Genomic DNA, 24,287 nt, shown 5'->3' with positions numbered 1-24,287 from the left:
GGACAGCCTTCCAGTAGAATAAATAAGAGTCACAGCTCCCAACATTTACTAACAAATGAACAGCTACTAAATCAAAGATCTGTCTCATAAACTACACATGTGCCTACATGTGATAACCAAAGGGGATTTTTGCATTACCCCAAGCGACCACATAATTTGTCCCTTTAATTGAAGTAATAATTCGGTGGTTTGGTGGGATTTCCTAAATTCCAGTGTGTTTCTGCTTGCCACAACAAAGTCAAAAGAGAGAATGAACTGGCACACAGACTAAGATATTAGGACCTGTTTAGTAGCAAACAGAAGGCTGTCCATCATATCGCAAAGCCATTATGACAAGGGCTCCTCCTCCCCTGTAGGATAAATAATAATAATTATGATTTATTCTATATAGCACTTTTCATTACACACAGAATCTCAAAGTAGCTTTAAAAACTCAAATAAACTCAAGGTGATCTGGTACATACTTGGCCGATGGCTTCCAAAGCTTCAGATGATAATAATAAGATGGAGAGTGATGGAGTCTGTAGTTAGAGAGGAGTTGAGGCAGTTCACTTCAGATACTTAGCTTGCACTTGTATGTGCTAGAGAACTGTGCTACATACCAATTATTTTCAATATGTATAAATATAGAGATAGAAATATATGTATGACTCCTGCTCTTTTTGTTTTACCTTTTAATAAATCACTTAAATGGGGATCCCTCTTAATGGTTCATGAGTAATTTGGTATTGTTCGGCATGTTTAACGTTACCTGCCTAAGTACCTTAGATCGCAAGCCCATAATTAGTCAATAGGGCTGACTGGCTAGCTACTAGTACTGTTAACTAGCCAGATAGCAACAAAGCATTGTTAGCTAGCTAATGTAACCATGAAGAATTGACATCTATCTTACATATTATTCGTTTTAGGTCATTTTTGTCCTGTTTAGCTATCTGGCTAGCTAAATTGTTACGATTCACATATCTAGCTGATAATTGTGACGTCAAACGTTTGCTTTGTGTATATCTTGATTCGTCTATTGTTGCCATTGTCCTGGCTGGAAGGAGGTTCAGTGAATGGGGCTGTGAAGCGTGAGGTAATACAGTAGGGGGAGTGCGAGTGCTTCTTAAATGTATTGCTTTATGCATTCTCCTCACTCGCGTCCACACAAAAACGTACTCAAGAGAACGGAGTGGAGAATACAATCGGAGCATGAGTGTGGAGCATGGTAGTATGTTTGGAAAAACACCCCTAGAGTTTGAGAGCTACAAGCCCCCACTCACCCAGTAATTTTTGAACTGTCCCTAAATTATCCTATTAAAACACTACATGGGAAATACGTCATGAACTCACAACAATTGAAAGTGCAGAGTATAAAACAGTACTTAGCCTAATATATTATGAACAGCCACGATAGCGTCGTCTACTGTTTGGTCTATTTTGAATCAATATTTCAACTCGCCACCATACTCTACCTTCCACTGGTGTTTCCCAACTGCAGTCCTCAGGATGCCCCAGCAACACACATTCACATTTTAGAGCCAGACAAGCACGCTTGATTCAATTTGTTTACTAATCCTTCGATGAGTTAAATCAGTCCAGAGCTACAACAACAATGTGTGCTGATTGAACCAAACTAAATATTTGGAGGATGCGGGCATCGATCCCGCTACCTCTCACATGCTAAGCGAGCGCTCTACCATTTGAGCTAATCCCCCTGTGCCTCCAACAAGAAGTATGAAATCTCAATGACTGCACTGCCAAATCCCTCGTCCATAAGAAAGGATACTTTTTAACAAGTATGCTTGCTTCAGCTGTCTAAAAGTATTTTTCATGGTAGTTCAGTAAAGGTTGAAGTAGTGATAGGAGTAAGCCCAGTGGTGGAAATAGTTGTATTGTTGGGTTAGTATCCAGAGCTACAACAACAATGTGTGCTGATTGAACCAAACTAAATAGTTGGAGGATGCGGGCATCGATCCCGCTACCTCTCGCATGCTAAGCGAGCGCTCTGCCATTTGAGCTAATCCCCCTGTGCCTCCAACACGAAGTATGAAATCTCAATGACCGCACTGCCAAATCCCTCGTCCATAAGAAAGGATACTTTTTAACAAGTATGCTTGCTTCAGCTGTCTAAAAGTATTTTTCATGGTAGTTCAGTAAAGGTTGAAGTAGTGATAGGAGTAAGCCCAGTGGTGGAAATAGTTGTATTGTTGGGTTAGTATCCAGAGCTACAACAACAATGTGTGCTGATTGAACCAAACTAAATAGTTGGAGGATGGGTGCATCGATCCCGCTACCTCTCGCATGCTAAGCGAGCGCTCTACCATTTGAGCTAATCCCCCTGTGCCTCCAACAAGAAGAATGAAATCTCAATGACCGCACTGCCAAATCCCTCGTCCATAAGAAAGGATACTTTTTAACAAGTATGCTTGCTTCAGCTGTCTAAAAGTATTTTTCATGGTAGTTCAGTAAAGGTTGAAGTAGTGATAGGAGTAAGCCCAGTGGTGGAAATAGTTGTATTGTTGGGTTAGTATCCAGAGCTACAACAACAATGTGTGCTGATTGAACCAAACTAAATAGTTGGAGGATGCGGGCATCGATCCCGCTACCTCTCGCATGCTAAGCGAGCGCTCTACCATTTGAGCTAATCCCCCTGTGCCTCCAACAAGAAGTATGAAATCTCAATGACCGCACTGCCAAATCCCTCGTCCATAAGAAAGGATACTTTTTAACAAGTATGCTTGCTTCAGCTGTCTAAAAGTATTTTTCATGGTAGTTCAGTAAAGGTTGAAGTAGTGATAGGAGTAAGCCCAGTGGTGGAAATAGTTGTATTGTTGGGTTAGTATCCAGAGCTACAACAACAATGTGTGCTGATTGAACCAAACTAAATAGTTGGAGGATGCGGGCATTGATCCCGCTACCTCTCGCATGCTAAGCAAGCGCTCTGCCATTTGAGCTAATCCCCCTGTGCCTCCAACACGAAGTATGAAATCTCAATGACCGCACTGCCAAATCCCTCGTCCATAAGAAAGGATACTTTTTAACAAGTATGCTTGCTTCAGCTGTCTAAAAGTATTTTTCATGGTAGTTCAGTAAAGGTTGAAGTAGTGATAGGAGTAAGCCCAGTGGTGGAAATAGTTGTATTGTTGGGTTAGTATCCAGAGCTACAACAACAATGTGTGCTGATTGAACCAAACTAAATAGTTGGAGGATGGGTGCATCGATCCCGCTACCTCTCGCATGCTAAGCGAGCGCTCTACCATTTGAGCTAATCCCCCTGTGCCTCCAACAAGAAGAATGAAATCTCAATGACCGCACTGCCAAATCCCTCGTCCATAAGAAAGGATACTTTTTAACAAGTATGCTTGCTTCAGCTGTCTAAAAGTATTTTTCATGGTAGTTCAGTAAAGGTTGAAGTAGTGATAGGAGTAAGCCCAGTGGTGGAAATAGTTGTATTGTTGTGTTAGTATCCAGAGCTACAACAACAATGTGTGCTGATTGAACCAAACTAAATAGTTGGAGGATGCGGGCATCGATCCCGCTACCTCTCGCATGCTAAGCGAGCGCTCTACCATTTGAGCTAATCCCCCTGTGCCTCCAACAAGAAGTATGAAATCTCAATGACCGCACTGCCAAATCCCTCGTCCATAAGAAAGGATACTTTTTAACAAGTATGCTTGCTTCAGCTGTCTAAAAGTATTTTTCATGGTAGTTCAGTAAAGGTTGAAGTAGTGATAGGAGTAAGCCCAGTGGTGGAAATAGTTGTATTGTTGGGTTAGTATCCAGAGCTACAACAACAATGTGTGCTGATTGAACCAAACTAAATAGTTGGAGGATGCGGGCATCGATCCCGCTACCTCTCGCATGCTAAGGGAGCGCTCTACCATTTGAGCCAATCCCCCTGTGCCTCCAACAAGAAGTATGAAATCTCAATGACCGCACTGCCAAATTCCTCGTCCATAAGAAAGGATACTTTTTAACAAGTATGCTTGCTTCAGCTGTCTAAAAGTATTTTTCATGGCAGTTCAGTAAAGGTGGAAGTAGTGACTGCAGTAAGCCCAGTGGTGGAAATAGTTGTATTGTTGGGTTAGTGAGTTTTGGGTGTATGATAGCAGAAAAACCTGCGAGTCTGGAGTTCCCCCTGCTGGCTGTCTGTGGAATAACATTAGGATCAGTTGATCGTGGGGAAATGCATGTTAGTCGCCCGAAACATGGTCACTGTTTTCCTGTCTTTTGTCGTGCTTATGCTCACTGCGTCTCAGTGGATCGCTCCAAGGCCTTTCTACTGTAAGCAGAGGAGAGGACAGCCTTCCAGTAGAATAAATAAGAGTCACAGCTCCCAACATTTACTAACAAATGAACAGCTACTAAATCAAAGATCTGTCTCATAAACTACACATGTGCCTACATGTGATAACCAAAGGGGATTTTTGCATTACCCCAAGCGACCACATAATTTGTCCCTTTAATTGAAGTAATAATTCGGTGGTTTGGTGGGATTTCCTAAATTCCAGTGTGTTTCTGCTTGCCACAACAAAGTCAAAAGAGAGAATGAACTGGCACACAGACTAAGATATTAGGACCTGTTTAGTAGCAAACAGAAGGCTGTCCATCATATCGCAAAGCCATTATGACAAGGGCTCCTCCTCCCCTGTAGGATAAATAATAATAATTATAATTTATTCTATATAGCACTTTTCATTACACACAGAATCTCAAAGTAGCTTTAAAAACTCAAATAAACTCAAGGTGATCTGGTACATACTTGGCCGATGGCTTCCAAAGCTTCAGATGATAATAATAAGATGGAGAGTGATGGAGTCTGTAGTTAGAGAGGAGTTGAGGCAGTTCACTTCAGATACTTAGCTTGCACTTGTATGTGCTAGAGAACTGTGCTACATACCAATTATTTTCAATATGTATAAATATAGAGATATAAATATATGTATGACTCCTGCTCTTTTTGTTTTACCTTTTAATAAATCACTTAAATGGGGATCCCTCTTAATGGTTCATGAGTAATTTGGTATTGTTCGGCATGTTTAACGTTACCTGCCTAAGTACCTTAGATCGCAAGCCCATAATTAGTCAATAGGGCTGACTGGCTAGCTACTAGTACTGTTAACTAGCCAGATAGCAACAAAGCATTGTTAGCTAGCTAATGTAACCATGAAGAATTGACATCTATCTTACATATTATTCGTTTTAGGTCATTTTTGTCCTGTTTAGCTATCTGGCTAGCTAAATTGTTACGATTCACATATCTAGCTGATAATTGTGACGTCAAACGTTTGCTTTGTGTATATCTTGATTCGTCTATTGTTGCCATTGTCCTGGCTGGAAGGAGCTGTGAAGCGTGAGGTAATACAGTAGGGGGAGTGCGAGTGCTTCTTAAATGTATTGCTTTATGCATTCTCCTCACTCGCGTCCACACAAAAACGTACTCAAGAGAACGGAGTGGAGAATACAATCGGAGCATGAGTGTGGAGCATGGTAGTATGTTTGGAAAAACACCCCTAGAGTTTGAGAGCTACAAGCCCCCACTCACCCAGTAATTTTTGAACTGTCCCTAAATTATCCTATTAAAACACTACATGGGAAATACGTCATGAACTCACAACAATTGAAAGTGCAGAGTATAAAACAGTACTTAGCCTAATATATTATGAACAGCCACGATAGCGTCGTCTACTGTTTGGTCTATTTTGAATCAAATTTTCAACTCGCCACCACACTCTACGTATTTCCCACTGGTGTTTCCCAACTGCAGTCCCCAGGTTGCCCAAGCAACACACATTCACATTTTAGAGCCAGACAAGCACGCTTGATTCAATTTGTTAACTAATCCTTCGATTAGTTGAATCAGTCCAGAGCTACGTGTGCATTTTGAACCAAACTAAATAGTTGGAGGATGCGGGTATCGATCCCACTACCTTTCGCATGCTAAGCGAGCGCTCTACCATTTGAGCTAATCCCCCTGTGCCTCCAACAAGAAGTATGAAATCTCAATGACCGCACTGCCAAATCCCTCGTCCACAAGAAAGGATACTTTTTAACAAGTATGCTTGCTTCAGCTGTCTAAAAGTATTTTTCATGGTAGTTCAGTAAAGGTTGAAGTAGTGATAGGAGTAAGCCCAGTGGTGGAAATAGTTGTATTGTTGGGTTAGTATCCAGAGCTACAACAACAATGCGTGCTGATTGAACCAAACTAAATATTTGGAGAATGCGGGCATCGATCCCGCTACCTCTCACATGCTAAGCGAGCGCTCTACCATTTGAGCTAATCCCCCTGTGCATCCAACAAGAAGTATGAAATCTCAATGACCACACTGCCAAATCCCTCGTCCATAAGTAAGGATACTTTTTAACAAGTATGCTTGCTTCAGCTGTCTAAAAGTATTTTTCATGGTAGTTCAGTAAAGGTGGAAGTAGTGACTGCAGTAAGCCCAGTGGTGGAAATAGTTGTATTGTTGGGTTAGTGAGTTTTGGGTGTATGATAGCAGAAAAACCTGCGAGTCTGGAGTTCCCCCTGCTGGCTGTCTGTGGAATAACATTAGGATCAGTTGATCGTGGGGAAATGCATGTTAGTCGCCCGAAACATGGTCACTGTTTTCCTGTCTTTTGTCGTGCTTATGCTCACTACGTCTCAGTGGATCGCTCCAAGGCCTTTCTACTGTAAGCAGAGGAGAGGACAGCCTTCCAGTAGAATAAATAAGAGTCACAGCTCCCAACATTTACTAACAAATGAACAGCTACTAAATCAAAGATCTGTCTCATAAACTACACATGTGCCTACATGTGATAACCAAAGGAGATTTTTGCATTACCCCAAGCGACCACATAATTTGTCCCTTTAATTGAAGTAATAATTCGGTGGTTTGGTGGGATTTCCTAAATTCCAGTGTGTTTCTGCTTGCCACAACAAAGTCAAAAGAGAGAATGAACTGGCACACAGACTAAGATATTAGGACCTGTTTAGTAGCAAACAGAAGGCTGTCCATCATATCGCAAAGCCATTATGACAAGGGCTCCTCCTCCCCTGTAGGATAAATAATAATAATTATGATTTATTCTATATAGCACTTTTCATTACACACAGAATCTCAAAGTAGCTTTAAAAACTCAAATAAACTCAAGGTGATCTGGTACATACTTGGCCGATGGCTTCCAAAGCTTCAGATGATAATAATAAGATGGAGAGTGATGGAGTCTGTAGTTAGAGAGGAGTTGAGGCAGTTCACTTCAGACACTTAGCTTGCACTTGTATGTGCTAGAGAACTGTGCTACATACCAATTATTTTCAATATGTATAAATATAGAGATAGAAATATATGTATGACTCCTGCTCTTTTTGTTTTACCTTATAATAAATCACTTAAATGGGGATCCCTCTTAATGGTTCATGAGTAATTTGGTATTGTTCGGCATGTTTAACGTTACCTGCCTAAGTACCTTAGATCGCAAGCCCATAATTAGTCAATATGGCTGACTGGCTAGCTACTAGTACTGTTAACTAGCCAGATAGCAACAAAGCATTGTTAGCTAGCTAATGTAACCATGAAGAATTGACATCTATCTTACATATTATTCGTTTTAGGTCATTTTTGTCCTGTTTAGCTATCTGGCTAGCTAAATTGTTACGATTCACATATCTAGCTGATAATTGTGACGTCAAACGTTTGCTTTGTGTATATCTTGATTCGTCTATTGTTGCCATTGTCCTGGCTGGAAGGAGGTTCAGTGAATGGGGCTGTGAAGCGTGAGGTAATACAGTAGGGGGAGTGCGAGTGCTTCTTAAATGTATTGCTTAATGCATTCTCCTCACTCGCGTCCACACAAAAACGTACTCAAGAGAACGGAGTGGAGAATACAATCGGAGCATGAGTGTGGAGCATGGTAGTATGTTTGGAAAAACACCCCTAGAGTTTGAGAGCTACAAGCCCCCACTCACCCAGTAATTTTTGAACTGTCCCTAAATTATCCTATTAAAACACTACATGGGAAATACGTCATGAACTCACAACAATTGAAAGTGCAGAGTATAAAACAGTACTTAGCCTAATATATTATGAACAGCCACGATAGCGTCGTCTACTGTTTGGTCTATTTTGAATCAATATTTCAACTCGCCACCACACTCTACCTTCCACTGGTGTTTCCCAACTGCAGTCCTCAGGTTGCCCCAGCAACACACATTCACATTTTAGAGCCAGACAAGCACGCTTGATTCAATTTGTTTACTAATCCTTCGATTAGTTAAATCAGTCCAGAGCTACAACAACAATGTGTGCTGATTGAACCAAACTAAATAGTTGGAGGATGCGGGCATCGATCCAGCTACCTCTCGCATGCTAAGCAAGCGCTCTACCATTTGAGCTAATCCCCCTGTGCCTCCAAGAAGAAGTATGAAATCTCAATGACCGCACTGCCAAATCCCTCGTCCATAAGAAAGGATACTTTTTAACAAGTATGCTTGCTTCAGCTGTCTAAAAGTATTTTTCATGGTAGTTCAGTAAAGGTTGAAGTAGTGATAGGAGTAAGCCCAGTGGTGGAAATAGTTGTATTGTTGGGTTAGTATCCAGAGCTACAACAACAATGTGTGCTGCTTGAACCAAACTAAATAGTTGGAGGATGTGGGCATCGATCCCGCTACCTGTCGCATGCAAAGCGAGCGCTCTACCATTTAAACTAATCCCCCTGTGCCTCCAACAAGGAGTATGAAATCTCAATGACCGCACTGCCAAATCCCTCGTCCATAAGAAAGGATACTTTTTAACAAGTATGCTTGCTTCAGCTGTCTAAAAGTATTTTTCATGGTAGTTCAGTAAAGGTTGAAGTAGTGATAGGAGTAAGCCCAGTGGTGGAAATAGTTGTATTGTTGGGTTAGTATCCAGAGCTACAACAACAATGTGTGCTGATTGAACTAAACTAAATAGTTGGAGGATGCGGGCATCGATCCCGCTACCTCTCGCATGCAAAGCGAGCGCTCTACCATTTGAGCTAATCCCCCTGTGCCTCCAACAAGAAGTATGAAATCTCAATGACCGCACTGCCAAATCCCTCGTCCATAAGAAAGGATACTTTTTAACAAGTATGCTTGCTTCAGCTGTCTAAAAGTATTTTTCATGGTAGTTCAGTAAAGGTTGAAGTATTGATAGGAGTAAGCCCAGTGGTGGAAATAGTTGTATTGTTGGGTTGGTATCCAGAGCTACAACAACAATGTGTGCTGATTGAACCAAACTAAATAGTTGGAGGATGCAGGCATCGATCCCGCTACCTCTCACATGCTAAGCGAGCGCTCTACCATTTGAGCTAATCCCCCTGTGCATGCAACAAGAATTATGAAATCTCAATGACCACACTGCCAAATCCCTCGTCCATAAGTAAGGATACTTTTTAAAAAGTATGCTTGCTTCAGCTGTCTAAAAGTATTTTTCATGGTAGTTCAGTAAAGGTGGAAGTAGTGACTGCAGTAAGCCCAGTGGTGGAAATAGTTGTATTGTTGGGTTAGTGAGTTTTGGGTGTATGATAGCAGAAAAACCTGCGAGTCTGGAGTTCCCCCTGCTGGCTGTCTGTGGAATAACATTAGGATCAGTTGATCGTGGGGAAATGCATGTTAGTCGCCCGAAACATGGTCACTGTTTTCCTGTCTTTTGTCGTGCTTATGCTCACTGCGTCTCAGTGGATCGCTCCAAGGCCTTTCTACTGTAAGCAGAGGAGAGGACAGCCTTCCAGTAGAATAAATAAGAGTCACAGCTCCCAACATTTACTAACAAATGAACAGCTACTAAATCAAAGATCTGTCTCATAAACTACACATGTGCCTACATGTGATAACCAAAGGGGATTTTTGCATTACCCCAAGCGACCACATAATTTGTCCCTTTAATTGAAGTAATAATTCGGTGGTTTGGTGGGATTTCCTAAATTCCAGTGTGTTTCTGCTTGCCACAACAAAGTCAAAAGAGAGAATGAACTGGCACACAGACTAAGATATTAGGACCTGTTTAGTAGCAAACAGAAGGCTGTCCATCATATCGCAAAGCCATTATGACAAGGGCTCCTCCTCCCCTGTAGGATAAATAATAATAATTATGATTTATTCTATATAGCACTTTTCATTACACACAGAATCTCAAAGTAGCTTTAAAAACTCAAATAAACTCAAGGTGATCTGGTACATACTTGGCCGATGGCTTCCAAAGCTTCAGACGATAATAATAAGATGGAGAGTGATGGAGTCTGTAGTTAGAGAGGAGTTGAGGCAGTTCACTTCAGATACTTAGCTTGCACTTGTATGTGCTAGAGAACTGTGCTACATACCAATTCTTTTCAATATGTATAAATATAGAGATAGAAATATATGTATGACTCCTGCTCTTTTTGTTTTACCTTTTAATAAATCACTTAAATGGGATCCCTCTTAATGGTTCATGAGTAATTTGGTATTGTTCGGAATGTTTAACGTTACCTGCCTAAGTACCTTAGATCGCAAGCCCATAATTTGTCAATAGGGCTGACTGGCTAGCTACTAGTACTGTTAACTAGCCAGATAGCAACAAAGCATTGTTAGCTAGCTAATGTAACCATGAAGAATTGACATCTATCTTACATATTATTTGTTTTAGGTCATTTTTGTCCTGTTTAGCTATCTGGCTAGCTAAATTGTTACGATTCACATATCTAGCTGATAATTGTGACGTCAAACGTTTGCTTTGTGTATATCTTGATTCGTCTATTGTTGCCATTGTCCTGGCTGGAAGGAGGTTCAGTGAATGGGGCTGTGAAGCGTGAGGTAATACAGTAGGGGGAGTGTGAGTGCTTCTTAAATGTATTGCTTAATGCATTCTCCTCACTCGCGTCCACACAAAAACGTACTCAAGAGAACGGAGTGGAGAATACAATCGGAGCATGAGTGTGGAGCATGGTAGTATGTTTGGAAAAACACCCCTAGAGTTTGAGAGCTACAAGCCCCCACTCACCCAGTAATTTTTGAACTGTCCCTAAATTATCCTATTAAAACACTACATGGGAAATACGTCATGAACTCACAACAATTGAAAGTGCAGAGTATAAAACAGTACTTAGCCTAATATATTATGAACAGCCACGATAGCGTCGTCTACTGTTTGGTCTATTTTGAATCAATATTTCAACTCGCCACCACACTCTACGTATTTCCCACCGGTGTTTCCCAACTGCAGTCCTCAGGTTGCCCCAGCAACACACATTCACATTTTAGAGCCAGACAAGCACGCTTGATTCAATTTGTTTACTAATCCTTCGATTAGTTAAATCAGTCCAGAGCTACAACAACAATGTGTGCTGATTGAACCAAACTAAATAGTTGGAGGATGCGGGCATCGATCCAGCTACCTCTCGCATGCTAAGCAAGCGCTCTACCATTTGAGCTAATCCCCCTGTGCCTCCAAGAAGAAGTATGAAATCTCAATGACCGCACTGCCAAATCCCTCGTCCATAAGAAAGGATACTTTTTAACAAGTATGCTTGCTTCAGCTGTCTAAAAGTATTTTTCATGGTAGTTCAGTAAAGGTTGAAGTAGTGATAGGAGTAAGCCCAGTGGTGGAAATAGTTGTATTGTTGGGTTAGTATCCAGAGCTACAACAACAATGTGTGCTGCTTGAACCAAACTAAATAGTTGGAGGATGTGGGCATCGATCCCGCTACCTGTCGCATGCAAAGCGAGCGCTCTACCATTTAAACTAATCCCCCTGTGCCTCCAACAAGGAGTATGAAATCTCAATGACCGCACTGCCAAATCCCTCGTCCATAAGAAAGGATACTTTTTAACAAGTATGCTTGCTTCAGCTGTCTAAAAGTATTTTTCATGGTAGTTCAGTAAAGGTTGAAGTAGTGATAGGAGTAAGCCCAGTGGTGGAAATAGTTGTATTGTTGGGTTAGTATCCAGAGCTACAACAACAATGTGTGCTGATTGAACTAAACTAAATAGTTGGAGGATGCGGGCATCGATCCCGCTACCTCTCGCATGCAAAGCGAGCGCTCTACCATTTGAGCTAATCCCCCTGTGCCTCCAACAAGAAGTATGAAATCTCAATGACCGCACTGCCAAATCCCTCGTCCATAAGAAAGGATACTTTTTAACAAGTATGCTTGCTTCAGCTGTCTAAAAGTATTTTTCATGGTAGTTCAGTAAAGGTTGAAGTATTGATAGGAGTAAGCCCAGTGGTGGAAATAGTTGTATTGTTGGGTTGGTATCCAGAGCTACAACAACAATGTGTGCTGATTGAACCAAACTAAATAGTTGGAGGATGCAGGCATCGATCCCGCTACCTCTCACATGCTAAGCGAGCGCTCTACCATTTGAGCTAATCCCCCTGTGCATGCAACAAGAATTATGAAATCTCAATGACCACACTGCCAAATCCCTCGTCCATAAGTAAGGATACTTTTTAAAAAGTATGCTTGCTTCAGCTGTCTAAAAGTATTTTTCATGGTAGTTCAGTAAAGGTGGAAGTAGTGACTGCAGTAAGCCCAGTGGTGGAAATAGTTGTATTGTTGGGTTAGTGAGTTTTGGGTGTATGATAGCAGAAAAACCTGCGAGTCTGGAGTTCCCCCTGCTGGCTGTCTGTGGAATAACATTAGGATCAGTTGATCGTGGGGAAATGCATGTTAGTCGCCCGAAACATGGTCACTGTTTTCCTGTCTTTTGTCGTGCTTATGCTCACTGCGTCTCAGTGGATCGCTCCAAGGCCTTTCTACTGTAAGCAGAGGAGAGGACAGCCTTCCAGTAGAATAAATAAGAGTCACAGCTCCCAACATTTACTAACAAATGAACAGCTACTAAATCAAAGATCTGTCTCATAAACTACACATGTGCCTACATGTGATAACCAAAGGGGATTTTTGCATTACCCCAAGCGACCACATAATTTGTCCCTTTAATTGAAGTAATAATTCGGTGGTTTGGTGGGATTTCCTAAATTCCAGTGTGTTTCTGCTTGCCACAACAAAGTCAAAAGAGAGAATGAACTGGCACACAGACTAAGATATTAGGACCTGTTTAGTAGCAAACAGAAGGCTGTCCATCATATCGCAAAGCCATTATGACAAGGGCTCCTCCTCCCCTGTAGGATAAATAATAATAATTATGATTTATTCTATATAGCACTTTTCATTACACACAGAATCTCAAAGTAGCTTTAAAAACTCAAATAAACTCAAGGTGATCTGGTACATACTTGGCCGATGGCTTCCAAAGCTTCAGACGATAATAATAAGATGGAGAGTGATGGAGTCTGTAGTTAGAGAGGAGTTGAGGCAGTTCACTTCAGATACTTAGCTTGCACTTGTATGTGCTAGAGAACTGTGCTACATACCAATTCTTTTCAATATGTATAAATATAGAGATAGAAATATATGTATGACTCCTGCTCTTTTTGTTTTACCTTTTAATAAATCACTTAAATGGGATCCCTCTTAATGGTTCATGAGTAATTTGGTATTGTTCGGAATGTTTAACGTTACCTGCCTAAGTACCTTAGATCGCAAGCCCATAATTTGTCAATAGGGCTGACTGGCTAGCTACTAGTACTGTTAACTAGCCAGATAGCAACAAAGCATTGTTAGCTAGCTAATGTAACCATGAAGAATTGACATCTATCTTACATATTATTTGTTTTAGGTCATTTTTGTCCTGTTTAGCTATCTGGCTAGCTAAATTGTTACGATTCACATATCTAGCTGATAATTGTGACGTCAAACGTTTGCTTTGTGTATATCTTGATTCGTCTATTGTTGCCATTGTCCTGGCTGGAAGGAGGTTCAGTGAATGGGGCTGTGAAGCGTGAGGTAATACAGTAGGGGGAGTGTGAGTGCTTCTTAAATGTATTGCTTAATGCATTCTCCTCACTCGCGTCCACACAAAAACGTACTCAAGAGAACGGAGTGGAGAATACAATCGGAGCATGAGTGTGGAGCATGGTAGTATGTTTGGAAAAACACCCCTAGAGTTTGAGAGCTACAAGCCCCCACTCACCCAGTAATTTTTGAACTGTCCCTAAATTATCCTATTAAAACACTACATGGGAAATACGTCATGAACTCACAACAATTGAAAGTGCAGAGTATAAAACAGTACTTAGCCTAATATATTATGAACAGCCACGATAGCGTCGTCTACTGTTTGGTCTATTTTGAATCAATATTTCAACTCGCCACCACACTCTACGTATTTCCCACCGGTGTTTCCCAACTGCAGTCCTCAGGTTGCCCCAGCAACACACATTCACATTTTAGAGCCAGACAAGCACGCTTGATTCAATTTGTTTACTAATCCTTCGATTAGTTAAATCAGTCCAGAGCTACAACAACAATGTGTGCTGATTGAACCAAACTAAATAGTTGGAGGATGCGGGCATCGATCCAGCTACCTCTCGCATGCTAAGCAAGCGCTCTACCATTTGAGCTAATCCCCCTGTGCCTCCAAGAAGAAGTATGAAATCTCAATGACCGCACTGCCAAATCCCTCGTCCATAAGAAAGGATACTTTTTAACAAGTATGCTTGCTTCAGCTGTCTAAAAGTATTTTTCATGGTAGTTCAGTAAAGGTTGAAGTAGTGATAGGAGTAAGCCCAGTGGTGGAAATAGTTGTATTGTTGGGTTAGTATCCAGAGCTACAACAACAATGTGTGCTGCTTGAACCAAACTAAATAGTTGGAGGATGCGGGCATCGATCCCGCTACCTGTCGCATGCAAAGCGAGCGCTCTACCATTTAAACTAATCCCCCTGTGCCTCCAACAAGGAGTATGAAATCTCAATGACCGCACTGCCAAATCCCTCGTCCATAAGAAAGGATACTTTTTAACAAGTATGCTTGCTTCAGCTGTCTAAAAGTATTTTTCATGGTAGTTCAGTAAAGGTTGAAGTAGTGATAGGAGTAAGCCCAGTGGTGGAAATAGTTGTATTGTTGGGTTAGTATCCAGAGCTACAACAACAATGTGTGCTGATTGAACTAAACTAAATAGTTGGAGGATGCGGGCATCGATCCCGCTACCTCTCGCATGCAAAGCGAGCGCTCTACCATTTGAGCTAATCCCCCTGTGCCTCCAACAAGAAGTATGAAATCTCAATGACCGCACTGCCAAATCCCTCGTCCATAAGAAAGGATACTTTTTAACAAGTATGCTTGCTTCAGCTGTCTAAAAGTATTTTTCATGGTAGTTCAGTAAAGGTTGAAGTAGTGATAGGAGTAAGCCCAGTGGTGGAAATAGTTGTATTGTTGGGTTGGTATCCAGAGCTACAACAACAATGTGTGCTGATTGAACCAAACTAAATAGTTGGAGGATGCAGGCATCGATCCCGCTACCTCTCACATGCTAAGCGAGCGCTCTACCATTTGAGCTAATCCCCCTGTGCATGCAACAAGAATTATGAAATCTCAATGACCACACTGCCAAATCCCTCGTCCATAAGTAAGGATACTTTTTAAAAAGTATGCTTGCTTCAGCTGTCTAAAAGTATTTTTCATGGTAGTTCAGTAAAGGTGGAAGTAGTGACTGCAGTAAGCCCAGTGGTGGAAATAGTTGTATTGTTGGGTTAGTGAGTTTTGGGTGTATGATAGCAGAAAAACCTGCGAGTCTGGAGTTCCCCCTGCTGGCTGTCTGTGGAATAACATTAGGATCAGTTGATCGTGGGGAAATGCATGTTAGTCGCCCGAAACATGGTCACTGTTTTCCTGTCTTTTGTCGTGCTTATGCTCACTGCGTCTCAGTGGATCGCTCCAAGGCCTTTCTACTGTAAGCAGAGGAGAGGACAGCCTTCCAGTAGAATAAATAAGAGTCACAGCTCCCAACATTTACTAACAAATGAACAGCTACTAAATCAAAGATCTGTCTCATAAACTACACATGTGCCTACATGTGATAACCAAAGGGGATTTTTGCATTACCCCAAGCGACCACATAATTTGTCCCTTTAATTGAAGTAATAATTCGGTGGTTTGGTGGGATTTCCTAAATTCCAGTGTGTTTCTGCTTGCCACAACAAAGTCAAAAGAGAGAATGAACTGGCACACAGACTAAGATATTAGGACCTGTTTAGTAGCAAACAGAAGGCTGTCCATCATATCGCAAAGCCATTATGACAAGGGCTCCTCCTCCCCTGTAGGATAAATAATAATAATTATGATTTATTCTATATAGCACTTTTCATTACACACAGAATCTCAAAGTAGCTTTAAAAACTCAAATAAACTCAAGGTGATCTGGTACATACTTGGCCGATGGCTTCCAAAGCTTCAGACGATAATAATAAGATGGAGAGTGATGGAGTCTGTAGTTAGAGAGGAGTTGAGGCAGTTCACTTCAGATACTTAGCTTGCACTTGTATGTGCTAGAGAACTGTGCTACATACCAATTATTTTCAATATGTATAAATATAGAGATAGAAATATATGTATGACTCCTGCTCTTTTTGTTTTACCTTTTAATAAATCACTTAAATGGGATCCCTCTTAATGGTTCATGAGTAATTTGGTATTGTTCGGAATGTTTAACGTTACCTGCCTAAGTACCTTAGATCGCAAGCCCATAATTTGTCAATAGGGCTGACTGGCTAGCTACTAGTACTGTTAACTAGCCAGATAGCAACAAAGCATTGTTAGCTAGCTAATGTAACCATGAAGAATTGACATCTATCTTACATATTATTTGTTTTAGGTCATTTTTGTCCTGTTTAGCTATCTGGCTAGCTAAATTGTTACGATTCACATATCTAGCTGATAATTGTGACGTCAAACGTTTGCTTTGTGTATATCTTGATTCGTCTATTGTTGCCATTGTCCTGGCTGGAAGGAGGTTCAGTGAATGGGGCTGTGAAGCGTGAGGTAATACAGTAGGGGGAGTGCGAGTGCTTCTTAAATGTATTGCTTTATGCATTCTCCTCACTCGCGTCCACACAAAAACGTACTCAAGAGAACGGAGTGGAGAATACAATCGGAGCATGAGTGTGGAGCATGGTAGTATGTTTGGAAAAACACCCCTAGAGTTTGAGAGCTACAAGCCCCCACTCACCCAGTAATTTTTGAACTGTCCCTAAATTATCCTATTAAAACACTACATGGGAAATACGTAATGAACTCACAACAATTGAAAGTGCAGAGTATAAAACAGTACTTAGCCTAATATATTATGAACAACCACGATAGCGTCGTCTACTGTTTGGTCTATTTTGAATCAATATTTCAACTCGCCACCACACTCTACCTTCCACAGGTGTTTCCAAACTGCAGTCCTCAGGTTGCCCCAGCAACACACATTCACATTTTAGAGCCAGACAAGCACGCTTGATTCAATTTGTTTACTAATCCTTCGATTAGTTAAATCAGTCCAGAGCTACAACAACAATGTGTGCTGATTGAACCAAACTAAATAGTTGGAGGATGCGGGCATCGATCCAGCTACCTCTCGCATGCTAAGCAAGCGCTCTACCTGTGCCTCCAAGAAGAAGTATGAAATCTCAATGACCGCACTGCCAAATCCCTCGTCCATAAGAAAGGATACTTTTTAACAAGTATGCTTGCTTCAGCTGTCTAAAAGTATATTTCATGGTAGTTCAGTAAAGGTTGAAGTAGTGATAGGAGTAAGCCCAGTGGTGGAAATAGTTGTATTGTTGGGTTGGTATCCAGAGCTACAACAACAATGTGTGCTGATTGAACCAAACTAAATAGTTGGAGGATGCAGGCATCGATCCCGCTACCTCTCACATGCTAAGCGAGCGCTCTACCATTTGAGCTAATCCCCCTGTGCATGCAACAAGAATTATGAAATCTCAATGACCACACTGCCAAATCCCTCGTCCATAAGTAAGGATACTTTTTAAAAAGTATGCTTGCTTCAGCTGTCTAAACGTATTTTTCATGGTAGTTCAGTAAAGGTGGAAGTAGTGATAGGAGTAAGCCCAGTGGTGGAAATAGTTGTATTGTTGGGTTAGTATCCAGAGCTACAACAACAATGTGTGCTGATTGAACTAAACTAAATAGTTGGAGGATGCGGGCATCGATCCCGCTACCTCTCGCATGCAAAGCGAGCGCTCTACCATTTGAGCTAATCCCCCTGTGCCTCCAACAAGAAGTATGAAATCTCAATGACCGCACTGCCAAATCCCTCGTCCATAAGAAAGGATACTTTTTAACAAGTATGCTTGCTTCAGCTGTCTAAAAGTATTTTTCATGGTAGTTCAGTAAAGGTTGAAGTAGTGATAGGAGTAAGCCCAGTGGTGGAAATAGTTGTATTGTTGGGTTGGTATCCAGAGCTACAACAACAATGTGTGCTGATTGAACCAAACTAAATAGTTGGAGGATGCGGGCATCGATCCCGCTACCTCTCACATGCTAAGCGAGCGCTCTACCATTTGAGCTAATCCCCCTGTGCATGCAACAAGAATTATGAAATCTCAATGACCACACTGCCAAATCCCTCGTCCATAAGTAAGGATACTTTTTAAAAAGTATGCTTGCTTCAGCTGTCTAAAAGTATTTTTCATGGTAGTTCAGTAAAGGTGGAAGTAGTGACTGCAGTAAGCCCAGTGGTGGAAATAGTTGTATTGTTGGGTTAGTGAGTTTTGGGTGTATGATAGCAGAAAAACCTGCGAGTCTGGAGTTCCCCCTGCTGGCTGTCTGTGGAATAACATTAGGATCAGTTGATCGTGGGGAAATGCATGTTAGTCGCCCGAAACATGGTCACTGTTTTCCTGTCTTTTGTCGTGCTTATGCTCACTGCGTCTCAGTGGATCGCTCCAAGGCCTTTCTACTGTAAGCAGAGGAGAGGACAGCCTTCCAGTAGAATAAATAAGAGTCACAGCTCCCAACATTTACTAACAAATGAACAGCTACTAAATCAAAGATCTGTCTCATAAACTACACATGTGCCTACATGTGATAACCAAAGGGGATTTTTGCATTACCCCAAGCGACCACATAATTTGTCCCTTTAATTGAAGTAATAATTCGGTGGTTTGGTGGGATTTCCTAAATTCCAGTGTGTTTCTGCTTGCCACAACAAAGTCAAAAGAGAGAATGAACTGGCACACAGACTAAGATATTAGGACCTGTTTAGTAGCAAACAGAAGGCTGTCCATCATATCGCAAAGCCATTATGACAAGGGCTCCTCCTCCCCTGTAGGATAAATAATAATAATTATGATTTATTCTATATAGCACTTTTCATTACACACAGAATCTCAAAGTAGCTTTAAAAACTCAAATAAACTCAAGGTGATCTGGTACATACTTGGCCGATGGCTTCCAAAGCTTCAGACGATAATAATAAGATGGAGAGTGATGGAGTCTGTAGTTAGAGAGGAGTTGAGGCAGTTCACTTCAGATACTTAGCTTGCACTTGTATGTGCTAGAGAACTGTGCTACATACCAATTATTTTCAATATGTATAAATATAGAGATAGAAATATATGTATGACTCCTGCTCTTTTTGTTTTACCTTTTAATAAATCACTTAAATGGGGATCCCTCTTAATGGTTCATGAGTAATTTGGTATTGTTCGGCATGTTTAACGTTACCTGCCTAAGTACCTTAGATCGCAAGCCCATAATTTGTCAATAGGGCTGACTGGCTAGCTACTAGTACTGTTAACTAGCCAGATAGCAACAAAGCATTGTTAGCTAGCTAATGTAACCATGAAGAATTGACATCTATCTTACATATTATTTGTTTTAGGTCATTTTTGTCCTGTTTAGCTATCTGGCTAGCTAAATTGTTACGATTCACATATCTAGCTGATAATTGTGACGTCAAACGTTTGCTTTGTGTATATCTTGATTCGTCTATTGTTGCCATTGTCCTGGCTGGAAGGAGGTTCAGTGAATGGGGCTGTGAAGCGTGAGGTAATACAGTAGGGGGAGTGCGAGTGCTTCTTAAATGTATTGCTTTATGCATTCTCCTCACTCGCGTCCACACAAAAACGTACTCAAGAGAACGGAGTGGAGAATACAATCGGAGCATGAGTGTGGAGCATGGTAGTATGTTTGGAAAAACACCCCTAGAGTTTGAGAGCTACAAGCCCCCACTCACCCAGTAATTTTTGAACTGTCCCTAAATTATCCTATTAAAACACTACATGGGAAATACGTAATGAACTCACAACAATTGAAAGTGCAGAGTATAAAACAGTACTTAGCCTAATATATTATGAACAGCCACGATAGCGTCGTCTACTGTTTGGTCTATTTTGAATCAATATTTCAACTCGCCACCACACTCTACCTTCCACAGGTGTTTCCAAACTGCAGTCCTCAGGTTGCCCCAGCAACACACATTCACATTTTAGAGCCAGACAAGCACGCTTGATTCAATTTGTTTACTAATCCTTCGATTAGTTAAATCAGTCCAGAGCTACAACAACAATGTGTGCTGATTGAACCAAACTAAATAGTTGGAGGATGCGGGCATCGATCCAGCTACCTCTCGCATGCTAAGCAAGCGCTCTACCATTTGAGCTAATCCCCCTGTGCCTCCAAGAAGAAGTATGAAATCTCAATGACCGCACTGCCAAATCCCTCGTCCATAAGAAAGGATACTTTTTAACAAGTATGCTTGCTTCAGCTGTCTAAAAGTATTTTTCATGGTAGTTCAGTAAAGGTTGAAGTAGTGATAGGAGTAAGCCCAGTGGTGGAAATAGTTGTATTGTTGGGTTAGTATCCAGAGCTACAACAACAATGTGTGCTGATTGAACCAAACTAAATAGTTGGAGGATGCAGGCATCGATCCCGCTACCTCTCACATGCTAAGCGAGCGCTCTACCATTTGAGCTAATCCCCCTGTGCATGCAACAAGAATTATGAAATCTCAATGACCACACTGCCAAATCCCTCGTCCATAAGTAAGGATACTTTTTAAAAAGTATGCTTGCTTCAGCTGTCTAAAAGTATTTTTCATGGTAGTTCAGAAAAGGTGGAAGTAGTGATAGGAGTAAGCCCAGTGGTGGAAATAGTTGTATTGTTGGGTTAGTATCCAGAGCTACAACAACAATGTGTGCTGATTGAACTAAACTAAGTAGTTGGAGGATGCGGGCATCGATCCCGCTACCTCTCGCATGCTAAGCAAGCGCTCTACCATTTGAGTTAATCCGCCTGTGCCTCCAACAAGAAGTATAAAATCTCAATGACCGCACTGCCAAATCCCTCGTCCATAAGAAAGGATACTTTTTAACAAGTATGCTTGCTTCAGCTGTCTAAAAGTATTTTTCATGGTAGTTCAGTAAAGGTTGAAGTAGTGACTGCAGTAAGCCCAGTGGTGGAAATAGTTGTATTGTTGGGTTAGTGAGTTTTGGGTGTATGATAGCAGAAAAACCTGCGAGTCTGGAGTTCCCCCTGCTGGCTGTCTGTGGAATAACATTAGGATCAGTTGATCGTGGGGAAATGCATGTTAGTCGCCCGAAACATGGTCACTGTTTTCCTGTCTTTTGTCGTGCTTATGCTCACTGCGTCTCAGTGGATCGCTCCAAGGCCTTTCTACTGTAAGCAGAGGAGAGGACAGCCTTCCAGTAGAATAAATAAGAGTCACAGCTCCCAACATTTACTAACAAATGAACAGCTACTAAATCAAAGATCTGTCTCATAAACTACACATGTGCCTACATGTGATAACCAAAGGGGATTTTTTGCATTACCCCAAGCGACCACATAATTTGTCCCTTTAATTGAAGTAATAATTCGGTGGTTTGGTGGGATTTCCTAAATTCCAGTGTGTTTCTGCTTGCCACAACAAAGTCAAAAGAGAGAATGAACTGGCACACAGACTAAGATATTAGGACCTGTTTAGTAGCAAACAGAAGGCTGTCCATCATATCGCAAAGCCATTATGACAAGGGCTCCTCCTCCCCTGTAGGATAAATAATAATAATTATGATTTATTCTATATAGCACTTTTCATTACACACAGAATCTCAAAGTAGCTTTAAAAACTCAAATAAACTCAAGGTGATCTGGTACATACTTGGCCGATGGCTTCCAAAGCTTCAGATGATAATAATAAGATGGAGAGTGATGGAGTCTGTAGTTAGAGAGGAGTTGAGGCAGTTCACTTCAGATACTTAGCTTGCACTTGTATGTGCTAGAGAACTGTGCTACATACCAATTATTTTCAATATGTATAAATATAGAGATAGAAATATATGTATGACTCCTGCTCTTTTTGTTTTACCTTTTAATAAATCACTTAAATGGGGATCCCTCTTAATGGTTCATGAGTAATTTGGTATTGTTCGGCATGTTTAACGTTACCTGCCTAAGTACCTTAGATCGCAAGCCCATAATTAGTCAATAGGGCTGACTGGCTAGCTACTAGTACTGTTAACTAGCCAGATAGCAACAAAGCATTGTTAGCTAGCTAATGTAACCATGAAGAATTGACATCTATCTTACATATTATTCGTTTTAGGTCATTTTTGTCCTGTTTAGCTATCTGGCTAGCTAAATTGTTACGATTCACATATCTAGCTGATAATTGTGACGTCAAACGTTTGCTTTGTGTATATCTTGATTCGTCTATTGTTGCCATTGTCCTGGCTGGAAGGAGGTTCAGTGAATGGGGCTGTGAAGCGTGAGGTAATACAGTAGGGGGAGTGCGAGTGCTTCTTAAATGTATTGCTTTATGCATTCTCCTCACTCGCGTCCACACAAAAACGTACTCAAGAGAACGGAGTGGAGAATACAATCGGAGCATGAGTGTGGAGCATGGTAGTATGTTTGGAAAAACACCCCTAGAGTTTGAGAGCTACAAGCCCCCACTCACCCAGTAATTTTTGAACTGTCCCTAAATTATCCTATTAAAACACTACATGGGAAATACGTCATGAACTCACAACAATTGAAAGTGCAGAGTATAAAACAGTACTTAGCCTAATATATTATGAACAGCCACGATAGCGTCGTCTACTGTTTGGTCTATTTTGAATCAAATTTTCAACTCGCCACCACACTCTACGTATTTCCCACTGGTGTTTCCCAACTGCAGTCCTCAGGTTGCCCCAGCAACACACATTCACATTTTAGAGCCAGACAAGCACGCTTGATTCAATTTGTTTACTAATCCTTCGATTAGTTAAATCAGTCCAGAGCTACAACAACAATGTGTGCTGATTGAACCAAACTAAATAGTTGGAGGATGCGGGCATCAATCCCGCTACCTCTCGCATGCTAAGCGAGCGCTCTACCATTTGAGCTAATCCCCCTGTGCCTCCAACAAGAAGTATGAAATCTCAATGACCGCACTGCCAAATCCCTCGTCCATAAGAAAGGATACTTTTTAACAAGTATGCTTGCTTCAGCTGTCTAAAAGTATTTTTCATGGTAGTTCAGTAAAGGTTGAAGTAGTGATAGGAGTAAGCCCAGTGGTGGAAATAGTTGTATTGTTGGGTTAGTATCCAGAGCTACAACAACAATGTGTGATTGAACCAAACTAAATATTTGGAGGATGCGGGCATCAATCCCGCTACCTCTCGCATGCTAAGCGAGCGCTCTACCATTTGAGCTAATGCCCCTGTGCATGCAACAAGAAGTATGAAATCTCAATGACCACACTGCCAAATCCCTCGTCCATAAGTAAGGATACTTTTTAAAAAGTATGCTTGCTTCAGCTGTCTAAAAGTATTTTTCATGGTAGTTCAGTAAAGGTGGAAGCAGTGACTGCAGTAAGCCCAGTGGTGGAAATAGTTGTATTGTTGGGTTAGTGAGTTTTGGGTGTATGATAGCAGAAAAACCTGCGAGTCTGGAGTTCCCCCTGCTGGCTGTCTGTGGAATAACATTAGGATCAGTTGATCGTGGGGAAATGCATGTTAGTCGCCCGAAACATGGTCACTGTTTTCCTGTCTTTTGTCGTGCTTATGCTCACTGCGTCTCAGTGGATCGCTCCAAGGCCTTTCTACTGTAAGCAGAGGAGAGGACAGCCTTCCAGTAGAATAAATAAGAGTCACAGCTCCCAACATTTACTAACAAATGAACAGCTACTAAATCAAAGATCTGTCTCATAAACTACACATGTGCCTACATGTGATAACCAAAGGGGATTTTTGCATTACCTCAAGCGACCACATAATTTGTCCCTTTAATTGAAGTAATAATTCGGTGGTTTGGTGGGATTTCCTAAATTCCAGTGTGTTTCTGCTTGCCACAACAAAGTCAAAAGAGAGAATGAACTGGCACACAGACTAAGATATTAGGACCTGTTTAGTAGCAAACAGAAGGCTGTCCATCATATCGCAAAGCCATTATGACAAGGGCTCCTCCTCCCCTGTAGGATAAATAATAATAATT

At 41.3% G+C, this 24,287-nt stretch overlaps 9 non-coding genes across 9 annotated transcripts; all 9 read right to left on the bottom strand.

Moving 5' to 3' along the window:
- Window positions 1-1,624: 1,624 nt before the first annotated feature.
- Window positions 1,625-1,697, bottom strand: trnaa-agc. Its single transcript has one exon. It is a non-coding gene; the product is annotated as a tRNA-Ala (tRNA).
- A 239-nt stretch (window positions 1,698-1,936) lies between these two features.
- Window positions 1,937-2,009, bottom strand: trnaa-agc. The gene has a single exon. It is a non-coding gene; the product is annotated as a tRNA-Ala (tRNA).
- Window positions 2,010-2,560: 551 nt separating this feature from the next.
- Window positions 2,561-2,633, bottom strand: trnaa-agc. Its single transcript has one exon. It is a non-coding gene; the product is annotated as a tRNA-Ala (tRNA).
- Window positions 2,634-3,496: 863 nt separating this feature from the next.
- Window positions 3,497-3,569, bottom strand: trnaa-agc. Its single transcript has one exon. It is a non-coding gene; the product is annotated as a tRNA-Ala (tRNA).
- A 5,347-nt stretch (window positions 3,570-8,916) lies between these two features.
- Window positions 8,917-8,989, bottom strand: trnaa-ugc. The gene has a single exon. It is a non-coding gene; the product is annotated as a tRNA-Ala (tRNA).
- A 2,962-nt stretch (window positions 8,990-11,951) lies between these two features.
- Window positions 11,952-12,024, bottom strand: trnaa-ugc. Its single transcript has one exon. It is a non-coding gene; the product is annotated as a tRNA-Ala (tRNA).
- Window positions 12,025-14,986: 2,962 nt separating this feature from the next.
- On the bottom strand, window positions 14,987-15,059 carry trnaa-ugc. Its single transcript has one exon. It is a non-coding gene; the product is annotated as a tRNA-Ala (tRNA).
- A 2,941-nt stretch (window positions 15,060-18,000) lies between these two features.
- On the bottom strand, window positions 18,001-18,073 carry trnaa-ugc. Its single transcript has one exon. It is a non-coding gene; the product is annotated as a tRNA-Ala (tRNA).
- Window positions 18,074-18,312: 239 nt separating this feature from the next.
- trnaa-agc lies at window positions 18,313-18,385 on the bottom strand. The gene has a single exon. It is a non-coding gene; the product is annotated as a tRNA-Ala (tRNA).
- Between the last annotated feature and the right edge of the window lie 5,902 nt (window positions 18,386-24,287).

The sequence above is a fragment of the Oncorhynchus mykiss genome, chromosome 31 (assembly GCF_013265735.2).
Source record: "Oncorhynchus mykiss isolate Arlee chromosome 31, USDA_OmykA_1.1, whole genome shotgun sequence".
Classification (NCBI taxonomy): domain Eukaryota; kingdom Metazoa; phylum Chordata; class Actinopteri; order Salmoniformes; family Salmonidae; genus Oncorhynchus; species Oncorhynchus mykiss.
This window is presented reverse-complemented; position numbering and strand designations above follow the sequence as displayed.